General features: G+C 38.2%; 1 pseudogene; it reads right to left on the bottom strand.

Annotated features, from left to right (window-relative positions):
* Positions 1 to 318: 318 nt before the first annotated feature.
* The window catches only part of LOC132539344 (solute carrier organic anion transporter family member 1B3-like), a 79,561-nt pseudogene continuing 58,520 nt past the window's right edge, over positions 319 to 21,359 (bottom strand).

Below are 21,359 nucleotides of genomic sequence, written 5' to 3'. Positions count from 1 at the left end.
CCAACTTTTTCAGATAGAAAGATACAGAGGGAGAGAGGGAAAGATATCACACAGCTTCCTCCAGTGCACTGGAAGCAAGACATGACAAAGCAAGCACACTATCAAGGTAAGTTATCTTTCTGGCCCTATTTCATCGTGCTCTAGATCACTTCATTAGGGGGATGCTGATATTCAAGATTGTTGGTGTCCTAGGTGTAGAGTTTCACATATCTCTATGGTAGGTATCAGCAGGCTCCATGCTTCACCAAATTATCCTCTTCCTCCACTATAGGACACTGCAATTGTGGTTGACTTTTGTTAAGTAAGTAAAAATACTTACTATAGACTTGAAGGCTTGCATCCTGCCAGACAAGGTGAAATATAAGTAATTCCATTGTCCCAACAGATCGGTTTCCACTGACTTTCATCACAATTACAGTCTGAGTTGCAATAAGAACGTGGTACATTTACATGAGATGCCACTAGATTTTTCCTGAAAATAATGTAACAGAGACATATCAAAAGAGAGAGAGAGAACAGGAGGAGAGGTAAAAAAGAGATAGAAGGAGGAGGAAAAATAGAAGGGAGATCAGTGAAGGGGAATGTAGGGAGAGGAGAACAGAAGAGAGGAGAAAAGGGGATGGCAAGGGAAGGAAGAGAAGAGGTCAGGTGGTGGCACACCTGGTTGAATGCACGTGTTGCAGTGCACAAGGACCCATGTTCGAGCACCGGGTCCCCACCTGCAGGGGGAAAGCTTTGTAAGTGGTGAAACAGTGTTGCAGGTGTCTGTCTCTTTCCCTGTCTTACCCTCCTCTCTTGATTTCTGACTATCTCTATCCAATAAATCAATATAATAAAATATTTTTTAAAATAGAGGAGAGGTTGATAGTGGGTTGCAGACAGGAAAGAAGAGGGGGAACTCAGACAATACTTTTAGCCCACCTGCATGTTAGCTGTCGGGCTCAGGCAACAATTAGTAAACTCATGGGCCCCTTGGGATAAACCTAAAATAGACTTCCTAGCTTCTTCCCACATGAAGACCCCAAATCTCATTTGATATATTCTTACCTCTAGGTTCCTGATTATTAAACAATTTGTTCTGCTTTATATCTAGTCATCAGATTAAAAATATCACATCTCTTATAACCTGAGAAAGTAACATTATACCTTCATGATAAAATGAGAATGACAAAGCATCTTGCTGTTTCTACCAAGTTATAGTGTAGAATTTGTTGATCTTCTGATCAGTTCTAGGAACCCCTTAACTATCTAGTTTTGAGAAACTGCTTATTTGTGCATTACAGACTTATCCTACTGATTATAATTTCACAAATCCTGAATATACTGACTGAGATGTAAGATGCTATCAGTAAAGTATGAATTTCACAAGGGAGGTTATCTACTCTATACATGCTCTTCACATAGACTTCTACCTATTCTCTTCTGATTCAATGCTACAGTTCTTTATTATAGTTCTCAGGGAACTGCCTTAATCTGTCCTGCCTATAAGTCAAAACTACTGGGGTAGGGATGGGGGTCTAGAACTAATGATTTGGTACCTTATCAATGTGGTATTTTAAAAGTTTTAGTTTGGGGAGTCAGGCGGGTTAAGCGCATGTGGCATGAAGTGCAAGGACCAGCATAAGGATCCCAGTTCAAACCCCCAGCTCCCGACCTGCATGGGAGTCAGTTCACAGGTCTACAGGTGTCTTTCTTTCCCCCTCTGTCTTCCCCTCCTGTCTCCATTTCTCTCTGTCCTAACAATGACAATAACATCAATAACAACAACAATAATAATTACAAGAACAATAAAAATAACAAGCGCAACAAAATGGAAAATAAATAAATATTAAAAAAAAAAGAACAAAGATGGGCATTCCAGGAGATGGCGGAATGAGAAGCTGCTAGTGGCTTGAGCTCTGACTACATCTACTAGAAATGGTAGGATTTTTGCCTTTAGTAGGACAGTCAATAAGGGGTCCTAGCGGTGACACCAAGGAGGTGACTATAACTCAATTTGGGTTAGAAAATAGAGTAAAAAGAAAGGAAAAAAAAATTTTTTAATTATTATTCCTGAAGTGCACCCTATCCCCCCAATAACCAGTCCCTGGGGGCCAGAGATCTGCTCCTAGCAGGCTCCCCTGCTGAGCTTCTTTCATTACCAAGATTCCTGTCCCACCAGGGGATGTCATTCATTCTAATTCTATTCCTTTCTGAAACCTTTGGCCTTTTCTCTTTCTAAGTAGCCAATTCCAGATACAGACATTCCACCAAGCAGAGTCTTACTCAGACAGGGAAATACCATCAGAGATTTTTTTGTTTGTTTGTTTGTTTTGCTTTATTTTCTCAATAATCAGCTGCCTCTGCTCAGTGGGCCTGAGGCAATCTGGAGCCATCCAAGCTGAAGACAGGACAGATTTTTTACTCTGTTCTATTTTATTATCAATACAAGATAAACGTGTATACCTTTCCCCATCTCCTACAGGTTGACCAGAATTAACTCTTAGTGTATTTTCCATTGCTAGGGGACTGGGTGTCTTATTCACTGCTAAAGTATCATATTTTACTCTCCCTACCGCCCCTACCCATCCTCTCCCTCCCCCCCACATAGCTAATTAAATAATAATAAAAATAAATAAATAAATAAATAAAAACTCTTTCCTTCCACTGCTCTTTTACTACTGTCCTTTTTCTTATCTTTTTCTTTTCTCTCTCTCTATTTTTTTCTTCTTTTTCTCATTCTTGTCATCCTTTCTTCCTTCCTCCTTCAGCTTTCTGAATTCACTGTTACATGTTTGGGAATTATTTTGGAGAATAAATCTGACTCAGAGTGGACTCTGCATGTATCTCTGCTCTACTACCCTTTCTCCTCTAGCTACCCCTAGAATATACAGTGGATAGTAGATTTGCATAACTACTCTTGTCTAGTCCTGAGGGTTTTTTTGTTCTGTTTTTTTGTTTGTTAGCTTTACTTTCTTAACAATCAGCTGCCTGTGCTCAGGAGGCTTGAGGCAATCTGGGACAGGTTTTTTACCCTGCTCTATTTTATTATTAATATTGTATAAAGGTGTATCTCTCCCCCCCCTTTAGGTTGACCAGAATTAACTCTTAGGGTATCTTTCATTGCTAGGGGATTGGATGTCTTATCCATTGCAAGAGTAACTAGTTTCACTACTCCTTCCTCCTCTACAAACTCTCCCCTTCTAGCTAATTAATAAAATAAAATATAAATAAACTAATCAATTAAAAAAACTTTACTTTCACTGCTCTTTTATTACAGCTTTTTCTTATCTTTTTTCTTTTCTCTCTCTTGTTTCTCTTTTTTATCTTGTCTTCCTTTCTTCCTTCTTCTTTGGCTTTCTGAATTCACTGATATTCATTTGTGAATTATTTTGGGGAAGAAATCTGACTCAGAGTGTACTCTCTATGTGTGTATCTCTGCTCTATCTCCTATCCCTATCTCCTCTTGCTACCCTAAAATATACAGTGGATAGTAGATTTGCATAATTGTCTATTCTTGCTATCCCTTATTTCCTTTCTCTTTCTTCTTCACTTGGACTTGGTTGCTATTTTTTCATGGACTGGAGACATTGGCTTTCTGGTAGTGATTAAACTGCTTCAATCCTTGCTTCAGTTGCTATTGTAATTTCGGAGGTTGGTGATTGCATTTGTCATAATGGTATTTAGTATAGTGTTGCTTGTACTCAAAACACAACAACTGAGGAACAACAGAACATAAAAATAAGAAACACATAAATCTAAAATGGGTAGATAAAAAAGAAATAAAACTGCTACTACAATAAATGAAGACAAGAGCCCAGAAGAAACTACAAATCAGCCAGAAGGAACTATAGATAAGAAAAGTATGCAAGCAATAATAAACTTATTAATCACAGAAATGAAAAAACATTGGAGGAAAGGAATAGCAGTATTAGGGAAAGAACAGTTGAGACCCTGAAGGAAAATACTGATTATCTTGAGGCAATTAGAGAACTGAAAGCGGAAATAGCTGAACTGAGGAAAGAAGCCGAGGGAAGGGAAGCAGACTAACAGAAGCAGAAAACAGAATTAGTCAGACAGAGGATGAGTTAGAGAAAGCTAATAAAGAGGAGAAAGCTTAAAAAGAGATTGAGAGACACTGAAAACAACAACAGAGACATATGGGATGATCTCAAAAGAAGTAACATTTGTATAATTGGCCACCCAGAGGAAGAAAGAGAGGAAGGGGAAGGAAACATACTAGAGGAAATTATAGAAGAAAACTTCTAAGACCTGAATAACAGAAAGGACATCAAGATTCAAGAGGCCCAGAGAGTCCCAAACAGAATCAACACAGACCTGAAGACACCGAGACACATCATAGTCACAATGAGAAGAAGTAAGGATAAAGAAAGGATCCTAAAGGCTGCAAGAGAAAAACAAAAAGTCACATACAGGGGAAAACCCATAAGACTATCAGCAGACTTCTCCACTCAAACTCTAAAAGCCAGAAGAGAATGGCAAGGTATCTATCAAGCTCTGAATGAAAAAGGGTTTCAACCAAGGATAATATATCCGGCTAAACTTTCATTCAAACTAGATGGAGGGATCAAAACCTTCTTAGACAAACAACAGTTAAAGGAGGCAACCATCACCAAACCTGCCCTGAAAGAGGTTCTAAAAGACCTCTTATAAACAAGAACATCACTATAATACTTGCAATATATAAGAGCAAATAAAAATTTGTTGAACAATGACACTATAATACATTAAATCCATAATATCAGTAAATGTCAATGGCTTAAATTCACCCATCAAAAGGCACAAAGTGGGAGGATGGATCAGAAAATAGAACCCAACGATATGCTGCTTGCAAGAATCACATCTGTCACAACAAGATAAACACACTTAAAGTGAAAGGATGGAAAACTATCATACAGGCTAATGGACCACACACACAAAAAAAGGCAGGAACAGCCATTCTCATCTCAGACACGATAGATTTCAAATTAAATGAAGTAATAAAAGATAGGCAAGAACATTACATAATTATTAGAGGATCAATCAGCCAAGAAGACTTAACAATTATTAACATCTATGAACCAAATGAGGGACCATCTAAATACATCAAACACCTTCTCAAAGAACTTCAAAAATACATCAATAGTTATACAATAATAGTGGGAGACTTTAATACCTCACTCTCACACTTAGACAGATCAACAAAGCAGAAAATCAACAAAGATACAAGAGAATTGAATGAAGAGATTGACAGACTAGACCTCTTGGACATTTTCAGAGTCCTTCACCCCCCAAAAATGGAATACACCTTCTTTTCAAATCCACACAACACATACTCAAGGATAGACCACATGTTAGGCCACAAAGACAGCATCAATAAATTCAAGAGCATCAAAATCATCCCAAGTATCTTCTCAGACCACAGTGGAGTAAAACTAAGATTTATCAACAAAAAGAAAAAGTCACAGAATTTGGAAACTAAACAACATACTACTTAAGAACCACTGGGCCAGAGAGTCACTCAAGCAGTAAATTCAAATGTTCCTGGAAACAAATGAAAATGAAGACACAATCTATCAAAATATTTGGGACATAGCTAAAGCAGTACTGAGAGGGAAACTTATAGCCATACAATCATATATTAAACAACAAGAAAAAGCTCAAATGAATGACCATACTGCACACCTCAGGGACTTAGAGGAAGAGGAACAAAGGAACCCTAAAGCAACCAGAAGGACAGAAATCACTAAAATTAGAGCAGAAATAAACAACATCAAAAATAAGAGAACCATACAAAAGATCGATGAAGCCAAATGTTGGTTCTTTGAAAGATTAAACAAAATTGACAAACCCCTAGCCAGACTCACCAAACAAAAAAGAGAGAAGACTCAATTTAATAGAATTGTAAACAATGGAGGAGATATCACAACTGACACCACAGAAATCCAGAAAACCTTGCGAAACTTCTATGAAGAACTATACGCCACCAAGCTAGAAAATCTGGAAGAAATGGAATCATTCCTAGAAACATATGCCCTTCCAAAACTGAACCAAGAAGAACTATAAAACCTAAATGCACCAATCACAGACCAAAAAATTGAAACTGTTATTAAGAATCTCCCCAACAACAATAGTCCTGGACCAGATGGCTTCATAAATGAATTCTACAAAACTTTCAGGAAACAGTTAGTACCCATACTTCTTAAGCTTTTCCATAAGATTGAAGAAACAGGAATGCTCCCTTCCACCTTCTATGAAGCCAAAATCACCATGATACCAAAAGCAGACAGGGACAGAACAAAAAAGGAAAACTACAGACCAATATCTCCGATGAACATAGATGCCAAAATATTAAACAAGATATTGGCCAACTGGATACAACAGCACATCAAAAAGATTGTCCATCACGACCAAGTGGGATTCATCCCAGGAATGCAAGGCTGGTTCAACATCCGTAAGTCAATCAATGTCATTCACCACATCAATAAAATCAAAGCCAAAAACCACATTATTATCTCAATAGATGAAGAGAAAGCCTTTGACAAAATCCAACACCCATTCATGTGCAAAACTCTACAAAAATGGGAATAGATGGGAAATTCCTCAAGATAGTGGAATTCATGTATAGCAAACCAACAGCCAACATCATACTCAATGGACAGGAGCTGAAAGCATTTCCCCTCAGATCGGGGACTAGACAGGGATGTCCACTGTCACTCTTCAACATAGTACTGAAAGTTCTTGCCATAGTTATCAAGCAAGAGAAAGAAATCAAAGGAATACATATTGGAAGGGAAGAAGTCAAGCTCTCAATATTTGCAGAGATATGATAGTATACATAGAAAAACCTAAAGAATTCAGCAGAAAACTACAGGAAGTTATTAGGCAATGTAGCAAGGTGTCAGGCTACAAAATCAATGTACAAAAATCAGTGGCATTTCTTTATGCAAACACTAAATCTGAAGAAGAAAACATCCAGAATTCACTCCCATTCACTGTTGCAACAAAATCAATAAAATACCTAGGAGTAAAGCTGACCAAAGAAGTGAAAGACTTGTATACTGAAAACTATGAGCCGCTACTCAAGGAAATAGAAACTGATACCAAGAAATGGAAAGACATCCCATGCTCATGGATTAGAAGAATATATATCATCAAACTGAATATTCACCCTAGAGCCATATACAAATTTAATGCAATACCCATCAAAGATCCACCAAGCTTCTTTAAGAGAATAGAAAAAACACTACAATCATTTATCTGGAACACGAAAACACCTAGAATTCCCAAAACCATCTTGAGGAAAAGAAGCGGAAACAGAGGCATCACACACCCAGATCTCAAACTATATTATAAAGCCACCATCATAAAAAGATCATGGTACTGGAACAAAAATAGGCACACAGACCAGTGGAACAGAATTGAAAGAACAGAAATAAATCCCCACACCTATGGATATCTAATCTTTGATAAGGGGTCCCAAAGCATTAAATGGAATAAAGAGGCTCTCTTCAATTAATGGTGCTGGGAAAACTGGGTTGTAACATGCAGTAGAATGAAATTGAACCACTTTATCTCGCCAGTAACAAAAATCAACTCAAATGGATCAAAGACCTGGATGTTAGAGCAGAAACAATCAAATACTTAGAGGAAAATATTGGTAAAACACTTTTCCACCTACACCTCAAGGACATCTTTGATGAAATAAACCCAATGGCAAGAAAGACTAAAGCAGAAACAAACCAGTGGAACTACATCAAATTGAAAAACTTCTGCACATCCAAAGAAACTATTAAACAAACAAAGAGAACCCTCAAAGAATGGGAGAAAATCTTCACATGCCATACATCAGACAAGAAACTAATCACCACAATATATAAAGAGCTCAGCAAACTTAGCACCAAAAAAGCAAATGACCCCATCCAAAAATGGGCAGAGGATATGAACAAAACATTCACTTCAGAGGAGATCCAAAAGACTAACAAACATATGAAAAACTGCTCTAGGTCACTGATTGTCAGAGAAATGCAAATTAAAACAACATTGAGATACCATCTCACTCCTGTAAGAATGGCATACATCAAAAAGGACAGCAGCAACAAATGCTGGAGAGGTTGTGGGGACAGAGGAACCCTTTTGCATTGCTGGTGGGAATGTAAATTGGTCCAGCCTCTGTGGAGAGCAGTCTGGAGAACTCTCACAAGGCTAGACCTGGACCTTCCATATGATCCAGTAATTCCCATCCTGGGGTTATACCCCAAGGACTCCATAACACCCAACCAAAAAGAGGTGTGTACTCCTATGTTCATAGCAGCATAATTCATAATAGCTAAAACCTGGAAGCAACCCAGGTGCCCAACAACAGATGAGTGGCTGAGAAAGCTGTGGTATATATGCATAATGGAATACTATACAGCTATGAAGAACAATGAACCCACCTTCTCTGACCTATCTTGGACAGTGCTAGAAGGAATTATGTTAAGTGAGCTAAGTCAGAAAGATAAAGATGAGTATGGGATGATCCTACTCATCAACAGAAGTTGAGAAAGAAGAACAGAAAGGGAAACTAAAAGCAGGATCTGACCAAATCTAGAGAAGGGCTCCAAAGTAAAATCCCTGTTGTGGTACGGAGGGTGGACATTCGGCCTCCTGGGAAGGCGGGGAGCAGGCATGGGTGGGTGGGACCAGGTGGTGACACACCAGGTAAAACGCACATATTACCATGCAAAAGGACAGGTTTTGAGCCCCTGCTCCCCACCAGAGAGTGCACTTTACAAGAGGTGAAGCAGGTCTGCAGCTGTCTTTGTCTCTCCCTGTCTATCTCCCCCTCCCCTTTTCAATTTCTCTTTTCCTTATCAAGTATAATAGAAAAAATCATGCCTGAGACTCTGAGATTTTTTTTTTTTTAACCAGAGCACTACTCTGCTCTGGTTTATGGTTGGTGGGGGACTGAACCTGGGACTTTGGAGCCTTAGGCATGACAGTCTCTTTGTACAACTATTAGGCTATCTATCCCCCCCCTATAGAATTAGTCCTTTCACCACTTCTTCCTCTCATTAAAATGAATAAACTATTTTTAAAAAAGAGTCTTTAGGGTTGAATAGTCAATTACATATATGTTTATTAATTCTACTTTTATTGAAGAAAATAGCAGTAAGAATGGTATTATAAAAAAATGAAGTTAAGTTTAATATAAGGAAGTATTATTTTATAAAGACAGTTGTTAAACATCAAACTTAACTGTAGATAATGATTGCACAGTGACTTTTGGAAGTTTTCTTTACACCTCATGATCCAGATAAGATTATAATAGTTAAGACCAAAAATTTTAGAATCAAATCCCCAAATTTTAGTCAGAATATTGAGGTGGTCATTTATTCTAAACATTTATTCTATATATCTCTAAGTTTTGCTTCTACTATTTTTTTTTCCTCCAGGGTTATTGGGGCTTGGTGCCTGCACCACAAATCCTCTGCTTCTGGAGGCTATTTTTTTCTCCTTTTGTTGCCCTTGTTTTTAATATCGTTACGGTTATTGTTGTTGTTATTGATGACATTGTTGTTGCATAGGACAGAGAGAATTTGAGAAAGGAGGGGAAGACAGAGAGGGAGAGAGAAAGACAAGACACCTGCAGACTTGCTCCACCACAACCCCCCTGCAGGTGGGGAGCTGGGGCTCGAACTGGGATTCTTATGCCGGTCTTTGTGCGCACTTAGCCTTCTGCGCTACTGCCCAACCCCCAAAAATGTACATTTTAAGAATATTTAAGTTGAAATTTATTTTCAGGAATTGAAAGTTTTATTAAAACTGCTGTCTGCTCTGTTTTCCTTAGGGAATTTTCTGTATTTGACAGATTATACATCATGCAGACGAAATATTAATATATATAAACCCATCGTAGGTCAATGTTAGGCCAGCAACTGATTTCTTTTCACAGATTACCAGAAAAATCTAACAGGGAAAATATGAAGGAAACTGACAAGGTGAAGAAGCAGAACTTGGCAATTCTAGTCATGGTAAATTTGAATCTTTTAATTACATATCCTCCCATAAACCTTCCACCTACCACAACTGGGACGCTTAGGGCTCCTAGAAATAAAATGGAAAAACTACTGTAGAAATATGATTAATCTGAATTGCCTTTACAGGTGACACACACATGTATAAACTAAACTCATCCAGTATTATTATTTCTTATGTAGAAGGCTGGCAGGCCATCACAGAGATGGAGAAGATATATGAGAAATAAAAATGAGAGATAATAAGGTAGTGAACCCAGTATCATGCACCTGTCATATTGGGCAAGGACCCGAGTTCAAGCCCCCCATCCCCACCTGCAGGGGGAAAAGCTTCATGAGTAGTGAAGCTGAGCTGCAGTTTGTCTCTCTTTCCACTTCTCTACCCACCCACTGCCCTCCTGATTTCTCATTGCCTCTATCCAATAAATAGGTAAATAAAATATAACAAACAATTAACAAAAGAAATAAAAATAATTATTTTTCTGAGGGCTGGGTTTTTCCTCAATACAAAAAACAATGATTTGAAAATACCTGTATGTTTGCACAAGTTTCTATAAGGTATACATTTCCCCCCTGGAAAATAATAAAACATATATCTGCCGGTGAGACTTGTGTGCTACCATCTCAATGCTGGTCTTTTGCATTGCTTCAAAACTAAACTTTAATCCTTAATTAAGTCCATATTTATCCAGCACTTTACAATTTCCTTATTCAGTTAAACACACATATACCTTGAAATGGTAAAAGTCTCACTAACAAATAAATACAGGCTGGAAAACTTACAATGAATCAAACTTAACCATCAAAGCTTAAATTTCTATCTTGCTTTGAGCAAGTGCTTCACACAATTTATTAAGTCCTTATTTAGTTAAAATGTACTCACATGCAAACTGATAAATTTAACTTAGCTTGATCAAATGTCTATTGAGTTTCTACAATGTGCTGAGTATTATACTGGGCACTAACCTTACCCTCACTGTAGAGCAACAATGGTAGGGACTGCCCCACCTCTCCAAAGGGAGGCTGGGTCAACCTATTCTGCCACTTTAGGAAGAATGGTCCTGATATGAGTGCAGCTTAGAATGTTTCCAGCTGTGACCATGAACTGTGAGCTCAGACTGATGGGGACTCAGGTTAAACAAGCTCCTGTGCTAAATATGAATATGTATATGGGCCCTACGTCATATTAATAATGGGGCTTACACTTAATGATATCTACATACTTTTCTCACATTTGGGAGCTACGCTCTGACCTGATCTAGTTTTCTAGTTTTATTGTCAACTTCAACACCTTCTTCCCAGGCAATACTTTTAGCCTAGCCGCATGTTAGCTATTAGGCTCAGGCAAAAACTACTGAAGTCATGGATCCCTAGGAATATACCTAAAATAGATTTATTAGTTTCTTCTCACACGAAGACCCTTAGTCCCATCTGCTCTATTCTTATCCTTAGGTTCCTGATTACTGAACTATTTGTCCTGCTTTACATCCTACCATTTTTCAGCCACTAAGTTGCAGATGCTACCATGCTCTCATCCAAACTTCCCTGGGCAGAAGACCTCACCAGTGTGTCCTAGAATCTCACCACCCAAAATCCCTGCCCCACTAGGGAAAATAGAAACAGGCTGAGGGTATGGATTGACCGGCCAACACTCATGTCCAGCAGAGAAGCAATTATAGAAGCCAGAACTCCCATCTTCTGCACCCCATAAGGATCTTTGGTCCATACTCCCAGATGGATAAAGAATAGGGAACTTTTTAATGGAGAGGATTTGATATGGAACTTTGGTAGTGGGAACTGTGCTCCTCTTATACCACAGTCTGATTAATCATTACTAAATCACTAATAAATAAAGAACTAAAGAATAGTTGGAAAATATACAACTTGTCACAGACTATGTATATATAAACTAGTCTGAAAATAGTGCTGACATAGTATTGTAATCAAAATATTTAACTAACCTAATCTTTAATTACCCATGTTGGGAATAAATGTTAATAATTAAAAATATATGTATTTTTATATTAGAGTAGGTGAATTATGTTAGAAAACCTCTCCTTCATGATCAAATCTCCATGTGTTTTTCAAAACAGATTTTGTAGCAAAAATCCCATTTAAAATGTGGTGTCTGTGTCTGCATTTACATATAAATTAATGATGTGTTTAAATTATCTTTTATTTTGGAGACATTAATGTCATATAAACATTTTTTTATATAGCTGAGTCCTACTTTTTAAATCAATGAATCTCAGATTAAAATCATTACAAAAGGATTTGTCTCAGGACTACTGCACTAAATTCCTAGGTCCAACGGTGCAGATACTATTCTTTTTTTTTTTTTTTTTTCCTCCAGGGTTATTGCTGGGCTCGGTGCCTGCACCATGAATCCACCGCTCCTGGAGGCCTTTAAATTTTTTTTTTTTTATTTAAGAAAGGAGACATTAACAAAACTATAGAACAAGAGGGGTACAATTCCGCACAATTCCCATAACCCCATCTCCACATTAAACCCCCTCTCCTGATAGCCTTCCCATTCTCTTTCTCTCTGGGAGTATGGATCCAGGGTCATTGTGGGTTGCAGAGGGTGGAAGGTCTGGCTTCTGTAATTGCTTCCCCACTGAACATGGGCGTTGACTGGTCGATCCATACTCCCAGTCTGCCTCTCTCTTTCCCTAGTAGGGTGGGGTTCTGAGGAAGTAGAGCTCCAATACACATTGATGGGGTTGTCTGTCCAGGGAAGTCTGGTCAGCATCTTGCTGGCATCTGGAACCTGGTGGCTGAAAGAGAGTTAACATACAAAGCCAAACAAATTGTTGAACAATCATGGACCTAAAGACTGGGATAATGCAGATGAAGTGTTGGGGGGTATTCCCAGCATGCTCTTGTGTACTTCTGCTTTCAGGTATATATTTTTCCCCTAGTTTATTGGCACAGGTGAACTTATGCTCTATCTCAGGGGACCTGGACTATATCTAGGTTTGGGGACTTTATTGGGGAATAGAACACCTGGAATGGAATTAGAGAATACTATGAAAGGAAAGGTCTCACCCGAGTGATGAAGCTGAAGGGTTGTCATTCCACACATGATGTCTCTGGTCACAGTCTGAAGTGAAGCATGTTGGGGTGGCACTCATTGCATTGATTAGGTTGTGATCTGCGGATGCAATGTTATTTGATTTGAATTGAGAGCAGCATGCAGAAAAGTGGGCCCCACTCTAAGGTTCCAGGACTGGGGGAATATAGGCTCTATAGTGGAAATGTGAGGTTCCTGTTGTCTTAGGGTTCAAGAAGACAATGGATAGTTATTGTTATGATCACATTATTTGATGATAGGGTTAACTTTGGAAAGTCCCTTTGATAGGGTTTGGGGTATAATACCCAGCATCTTGTATATAGCTGTGTTGTCGGTTGCTTCTGTTCTCCCTGGTCTAGGCTTTTGGGAGAGACAACATATCAAAGACAGCCTATGTATTAAAAAGACTAAGTCTGTGTTTTAAGAAGTTCTAAACATATCATCAGTTTTTCACCTCTCATATTAATTAGTGGTTAATATGTTTACACTTTAATAGGATTGTACATAAACACCACTCCCACCACCAAAACTCTGTGTCCCATCCCCACCCCCCACCCCCACCCCCCGCCATGCTGGGAAGCCCAATGGCCACCCTCCCCTTCACCACAGGGTTATTACATTGGTGCCCTGCTCTCGATTTAATCAGATCCAGCTTTTAGTTTCCCTTTCTGTTCTTCTTTCTGAACTTCTGTTGATGAGTGGGGACAACCCATACTCATCTTTATCTTTCTGACTTAGCTGACTTAAGAATTCCTTCTAGCTCTGTCCAAGATGGGTCAGATAAGGTGGGCTCATTGTTCTTAATAGCTGCATAGTATTCCATTGTGTATATGTACCACAGTTTTCTTAGCCACTCATCTGCTGTTGGGCACCTGGGTACCTTACAGGTTTTAGCTATTATGAATTGTGCTGCTATGAACAAAGATGTACACACATCTTTTTGGTTGGGCATTATGGAATCCTTGGGGTATATCCCCAGGAGAGAAATTACTGGGTCATATGGAAGGTCCAGGTCTAGCCTTGTGAGAGTTCTCCAGACTGCTTTCCACAGAGGTTGGACCAGTTTACATTCCCACCAGCAGTGTAGAAGGGTTCCTCTGTCCCCACAGCCTCTTCATCATTTGTTACTGCTGTCCTTTTTGATGTATGCCATTCCTATAGGAGTGAGGTGGTATCTCAATGTTGTCTTTATTTGCATCTCTCGGACAATCAGCGACCTGGAACAGTTTTTCATATGTTTGTTAGCCTTTTGGATCTCCTCTGAAGTGAATGTCTTATTCATATCCTCTGCCCATTTTTGGATGGCGTCATTTGCTTTTTTGGTGCTAAGTTTGTTGAGTTCTCTGTATATTTTAGTGATTAGTCTCTTGTCTGATGTTTGGCATGTGAAGATCTTCTCCCATTCTGTGAGGAGTCTCTTTGTTTGTGTGATAGTTTCTTTGGCTGTGCAGAAGCTTGTCAATTTGATGTAGTTCCACTGGTTTGTTTCTGCTTTAGTCTTCCTTGCAACTGGGTTTTTTTCATAAAAGATGTCCTTGAGGTTTAGGTGGGAAAGTGTTTTCACCAATGTTTTCCTCTAAGTATTTGATCGTTTCCAGTTTGACATCCAGGTCTTTGATCCATCTGGAGTTGATTTTTGTTTCTGGTGAGATAAGGTGGTTCAATTTAATTCTTCTGCATGTTATAATCCAGTTTTCCCAGCACCATTTATTGAAGAGAGCCTCTTTCTTCCATTTAATACTTTGGGCCCCTTATCAAAGATTAGATGTCCATAGGTGTGGGGGTTTAGATCTGGGATTTCAATTCTGTTCCACTGGTCTGTGTGCCTATTTTTGTTCCAGTACCAGGCTGTTTTGATGATGGTGGACTTATAATATAGTTTGAGATCTGGGAGTGTGATGCCTCCATTTCTGTTTATTATCCTCTAGATGGTTTTGGCAATTCTAGGTGTTTTCAGGTTCCAGATAAATGATTGTAGTGTTTGTTCTAGTCTCTTAAAGAAGCTTGGTGGATCTTTGATGGGTATTGCATTAAATTTGTATATGGCTCTAGGGAGAATATTCATTTTGATGATATTTATTCTTCTAATCCATGAGCATGGGATGTCTTTCCATTTCTTGGTATCAGTTTCTATTTCCTTGAAGAGTGACTCATAGTTTTCAGTACAAGTCTTTCACTTCTTTGGTCAACTTTACTCCTAGGTATTTTATTGATTTTGTTGCAACAGTGAATGGTAATGATTTCTGGATGTCTTCTTCAGTTTTAGTGTTTGCATAAAGAAATGCCACTGATTTTTGTACATTGATTTTGTAGCCTGACACCTTGCTACATTGCCTAATAACTTCCTGTAGTTTTCTGCTGAATTCTTTCGGTTTTTCTATGTATACTATCATATCATCTGCAAATAGTGAGAGCTTGACTTCTTCCCTTCCAATCTGTATTCCTTTGATTCCTTTCTCTTGCCTGATTGCTATGGCAAGAACTTCCAATACTGTGTTGAAGAGTAATGGTGATAGTGGGCAGCCCTGTCTAGTCCCTGATCAGAGGGGAAATGCTTTCAACTTCTGCCCATTGAGTATGATGTTGGCTGTTGGTTTGCTATACATGAACTCCACTATCTTGAGGAATTTCCCATCTATTCCCATTTTTTGTAGAGTTCTGAGCATGAATGGGTGTTGGATTTTGTCAAAGGCTTTCTCTTCATCTATTGAGATAATCATGGGTTTTTTGGCTTTGCTTTTATTGATGTGGTGAATGACATTGATTGACTTATGGATGTTGAACCAGCCTTGCATTCCTGGGATGAATCCCACTTGGTCGTGATGGACAATCTTTTTGATATGCTGCTGTATCCAGTTGGCCAATATCTTGTTTAATATTTTGGCATCTATGTTCATCAGAGATACTGGTCTGTAGTTTTCCTTTTTTGTTGTGTCTTTATCTACTTTTGGTATCAGAGTGATGCTGGCTTCATAGAAGGTGGAAAGGAGTGTCCCTGTTTCGATCTTATGGAAAAGCTTTAGGAGTATGGGTATTAACTGTTTCCTGAAAGTTTTGTAGAATTTGTTTGTGAAGCCATCTGGTCCTAGACTTTTGTTGTTGGGGAGATTCTTAATAACATTTTCTATTTCTTTGTCTATTATTGGTGCATTTAGGTTTTGTAGTTCTTCTTGGTTCAGTTTTGGAGAGGCATATGCTTCTAGGAATGCTTCCATTTCTTCCAGATTTTCTAGCTTGGTGGTGTATAGTTCTTCATAGAAGTCTCGCATGATTTTCTGGATTTCTGTGGTGTCAGTTGTGATATCTCCTCAATTGTTTACAATTCTATGAATTTGAGTATTCTCCCTTTTTTGTTTAGTGAGTCTGGCTAGGGGTTTGTCAATGTTGTTTAATTTTTCAAAGAACCAACATTTGGCTTCATCGTTCTTCTGTATAGTTCTATTTTCGATGTTGTTTATTTCTGCTCTAATTTTAGTGATTTCTGTCCTACTGGTTGCTTTAGGGTTCCTTTGTTCCTCTTCCTTTAAGTCCTTAAGATGTTCAGTAAGGTTGTTTATTTGGTTTTTTTTCTTGTTGTTTAATATGTGATTGTATGGCTATGAGTTTCCCTCTCAGTACTGCTTTAGCTGTGTCCCAAATATTTTGATAGGTTGTGTCTTCATTTTCATTTGTTTCCAGGAACATTTGTATTTCCTGGTTGAGTGTCTCTCTGACCCAGTGGTTCTTAAGTAGTATGTTGTTTAGTTTCCAAATTCTGTGACTTTTAATAATTTTCTGTTTGTTTTTAAATGTTAGTTTTACTCCACTGTGGTCTGAGAAGATACTTGGGATGATTTCAATGCTCTTGAATTTATTGATGCTGTCTTTGTGGCCTAAAATATGGTCTATCCTTGAGTATGTGTTGTGTGGATTTGAAAAGAATGTGTATTCCAATTTTTGGGGGTGAAGAGCTCTGAAAATATCCAAGATGTCTAGTCTGTCCATCTCTTCATTTAATTCTCTTGTATCTTTGTTGATTCTGTGTTTTGTTGATCTGTCTAAGTGTGAGAGTGGGGTGTTAAAGTCTCCCACTATTATTATATTACTATGGATGTATTTTTGAAGTTCTTTGAGAAGGTGTTTGATGTATTTATATGGTCCCTCATTGGGTGCATAGATGTTAATAATTGTTATATCTTCTTGGCTGATTGATCCTTTAATCATTATGTAACGACCTTGCCTATCTTTTATTACATTATTTAATTTAAAATCTATTGTGTCAGAGATGAGAATGGCTGTTCCTGCCTTTTTTTTTTTGTGGTCCATTAGCTTGCAGGATAGTTTTCCATCCTTCACTTTAAGTCTCTGTTTATATTCTTGGGTAAAGTGGGATTCTTGTAAGCAGCATTTGGTTGGGTTCTATTTTCTGATCCATCCTCCCACTCTGTGCCTTTTGATGGGTGAGTTTAAGCCATTGACATTTACTGATATTATGGATTTAATGTGTTGTAGTGCCATTGTTCAATAAGTTTTTTTTTGATATGTTGCAAGTATTATAGAGATGTTCTTATTTATAAGATGTCTTTTAGAACCTCTTTAAGGGTCAGTTTGGTGATAGTTTCTTCCTTTAACTGTTGTTTGTCTGAGAAGGTTTTGATGACTCCATCTAGTTTGAATGAAAGTCTAGCCGGATATATTATCCTTGGTTGAAACCCTTTTTCATTCAGGGCTCCATAGATATCTTGCCATTCTCTTCTGGCCTTTAGAGTTTGGGTAGAGAAGTCTGCTGATAGTCTTATAGGTTTTCCCCTTTATGTGACTTTTTGTTTTTCTCTTGCAGCCTTTAGGATCCTTTCTTTATCCTTACTTCTTCTCATTGTGACTATGATGTGTCTTGGTGTCTTCAGGTCAGTGTTGATTCTGTTTGGGACTCTCTGAGCCTCTTGGATCTTAATGTCCTCTCTGTTGTCTAGGTCTAGGAAGTTTCCTTCTATAATTTCCTCTAGAATGCTTGCTTCCCCTTCCTCTCTTACTTCCCCTGGCAGGCCAATTATATGAATGTTACTTCTTTTGAGATCATCCCATATATCTCTGTTGTTGATTTCAGTGTCTCTCAATCTCTTTTTGAGCTCTTTCACCTCTTTCTTAGTTTTCTCTAGCTCATCCTCTGTCTGGCTAATTCTGTTTTCTGCTTCTGCTAGTCTTCTTTGCCTTCCCTTGTCTTCTTTCTTCATTACAGCTATTTCAGCTTTCAGTTCTCTAATTGCCTCAAGGTAGTTAGTATTTTCCTTGAGGGTCTCATCTGTTGTTTCCCTAATACTGCTATTCCTTTCCTCCAAAGTTGTTTTCATTTCTTGATTAATAAATTTATTATTGCTTGCATGCTTTTCTTATCTATGGTTACTTCTGGCTGATTTGTAGTTTCTTCTAGGCTCTTGTATTCATTTATTGTATTAGCAGTTTTATTTGCTCTTGATCTACCCATTTTTAATGTTTTTTATTTTTATGTTCTGTTGTTCCTCAGTTGCTTTGTTTTATGTACAAGCCACACCATACTAAATACCTTTATGACAAATGCAATCACCACCCTCAGAAATTATAATAGTAACTAAAGCAATGACTGAAGCAGTTTAACCAATACCAGTTAGTCCCACAATGTCTCCAGTTCAAGAAAAAATAGCAAAGAAATCTAAATGAAAAAGAGAAAGGAATAAAAGGATAGCAGGAATAGACAATTATGCAAATCTACTGTCCACTGTAGATTCTAGGGGTAGCAAGAGAGGAATGGGAAGTAGAGCAGAGACACACACAAAGAGAGTCCGCTCTGAGTCAGACTTCTCCCTGAAATAGTTCACAAATAAGTATCAGTGAATTCAGAAGGCAGAGGGTGGAGGAAGGGAGAAAGGAAGACAGAGGAAAAAAAGAGAGAAAAGAAATAAGAAAAGAAGGAAACAGAGAAATAAAAAGCAGTGAAAGGATATATATATATATATATATATATTAATTGGCTTGGAGGTGGGAGAAGGGCGATAGAGGAGGTATGAAAAGTGAGACAAGTTTCTCTCACAGTGGGTGATAATTCTTGTCATCTAGTAATGTAAAGTATACTAAGAGTTAATTTTGGTCACCTGGGGGGGAGGGATATGCATGTATATATAATAGTATTTGTAAAATAGAACAGAGTAAAAGCAGTGGGTCTGCAGCTTGGACTGCTTGCTCCCAGTTAGCCTATGTACATTGAGTCTAGACAGCTGATTGAGAAAGAAAACACAATACAAAACAAATGGCAAAAAAGAAAAAAAAACTTTCAAGCAGTGTTTCCCAGGCTGGGTGAGACTTGCTTGATTAACTAATTGTCACTTGAATTGGTCTAAGTCCCTTACTCAGAGGAACAACAGAAATAGCCTAGAAATTTGGAAGCAGGGTTTAATGGCACCCGGTAGGCCAGGAATCTTGGTAAGGAAAGGAGCTCCATGGGGAGCCTGCTAGCAGCAGCTCCCTACCCCTAGGGTCTGGTTATGGGGAGAGGGGGGCTGAGAGAAATAATCAAGAAATTTTCTTTCTTTTTGCTCTAATTTTTAACCCAAATTGAATTATAATCACCTCCCTGGTCTACCTTTAGGATGCCTCCTTGCTTGTCCCGATGAAGGCCAGGATTTTAAGGCTTTCTAGCAGTTGATGTCAGAGCCCACAGGTGCTGCTACTTTCCAGTTGCCATCTTGGCTCTGCCTCATGGAGGCCATTTTTTCCCCCTTTTGTTGTCCTTGTTGTTGTAGCCTCGCTGTGGTTATTACTGTTACCATTGTTGATGTTGTTCATTGTTGGATAGGACAGAGAGAAATGGAGAGAGGAGGGGAAGACAGAGAGGGGGAGAGAAAGACAGACACCTGCAGACCTGCTTCACCGCCTGTGAAGCGACTCCCCTGCAGGTGGGGAGCCAGGGGCTCGAACCAGGATCCTTATGCCGGTCCTTGCGCTCTGCGCCATGTATGCTTAACCCACTGTGCCACCGCCGGACCCCCCGTAGATACTATTCTTAAATGTTTCATATTCATGCAACTTACCAATCCAAAATATAACTTTAAGTTTGGCAAAAATGGCAAGGTTTACAAACAATATGTAAATCACATTGACCAAATATGAAATGTACTTCACAACAAAATAGCACTACTCCACTATTTGCACTGAATCATAAATTGATCTTAAAGAGTAACAATATATCTTACCCAACAAAATGTTAGCTTCTGCTGCAGATTGAGCATACTGTTGTTCTAAGTTTTTAAGGATATAAGTAATATGACCAACAATTGCAGAAATGTGTAGCAATGTTGCAAACAGTATTAAAACATATAAGGGATGATTTTCAAGGACTGCAAAAGACCGATAAAACATAAAAATACAGAAAATATTGTAAATTAACTTACATATTAATATTTAATTTTTGTAAAGATAAATGACATAAGATTTTAACTTATATTAATATCTAACAAAGTGAGAGTAGTAGTATCAACAGTTTTGTATACATCCCCTTCTCTTTTCCATATATACTGTAGTATTTGCTTAATTAGTTCATGCTCTCCTGCTCACAAAAGAGAATCATTCTGTTTTATAGCTTACTTTGCTCACTCCTCCTTCTCCTTCTCCTTCTGCTTATCCTCATCTACCTCCTCCTCCTTCCTTTTTTGAGGTGCTATTCTTAGCAACCTACCATCCAAGCACATAATATTTCTCTTTCATCTAATAAGTATTTTTCTTTCATTTGGGCACTAGGGACTATGCTAGGTATTCAAGAAACACAAATGAATAAGACAGGCAAGGCCTCTAACTCATGAGCATTTAAAATATAATCATAAGTAGAAACTTACTTTAAAATGGCATGATCCAAAGCTCCTTGAAATAAAAGGCTAAATATAAAAAGATCTTAACAGTCAATTTAGTGATAGGACTCAGATCTTGTTTCCTGGTAGGCAGCTTTTAAATCACTAAAATTCTGTTTCAGAAAAGCTAGCAGCATTACTAGTCACCTTTCTTAAAATGTAAGAGAGACAGGGGAGAGTGATTTTGCATGTCAACTAACATTAATGTCAGTGATGGTACAATCACCTGTGTCTACAAACAGGTGCACAAGTCCACAATTTTTGACCATGGGGAGAATTATATGATCCAAATCTGGGATATCCAGATTATTCACCTGCATTGGTCTTTACGATTGGAGGGAACCAAATAGAAAGACAATTGGGTGTGTTAGAGAAGTCCAGCAAGACAGAGCCAGATTGATTAAAGGGAGATGAATGACATGGGGTTTGAAA

This window comes from Erinaceus europaeus, chromosome 7 (assembly GCF_950295315.1).
Source record: "Erinaceus europaeus chromosome 7, mEriEur2.1, whole genome shotgun sequence".
Lineage (NCBI taxonomy): Eukaryota > Metazoa > Chordata > Mammalia > Eulipotyphla > Erinaceidae > Erinaceus > Erinaceus europaeus.
Note: the sequence above shows the minus strand (reverse complement) of the source record. Positions and strands in the feature narration are given on the sequence as shown.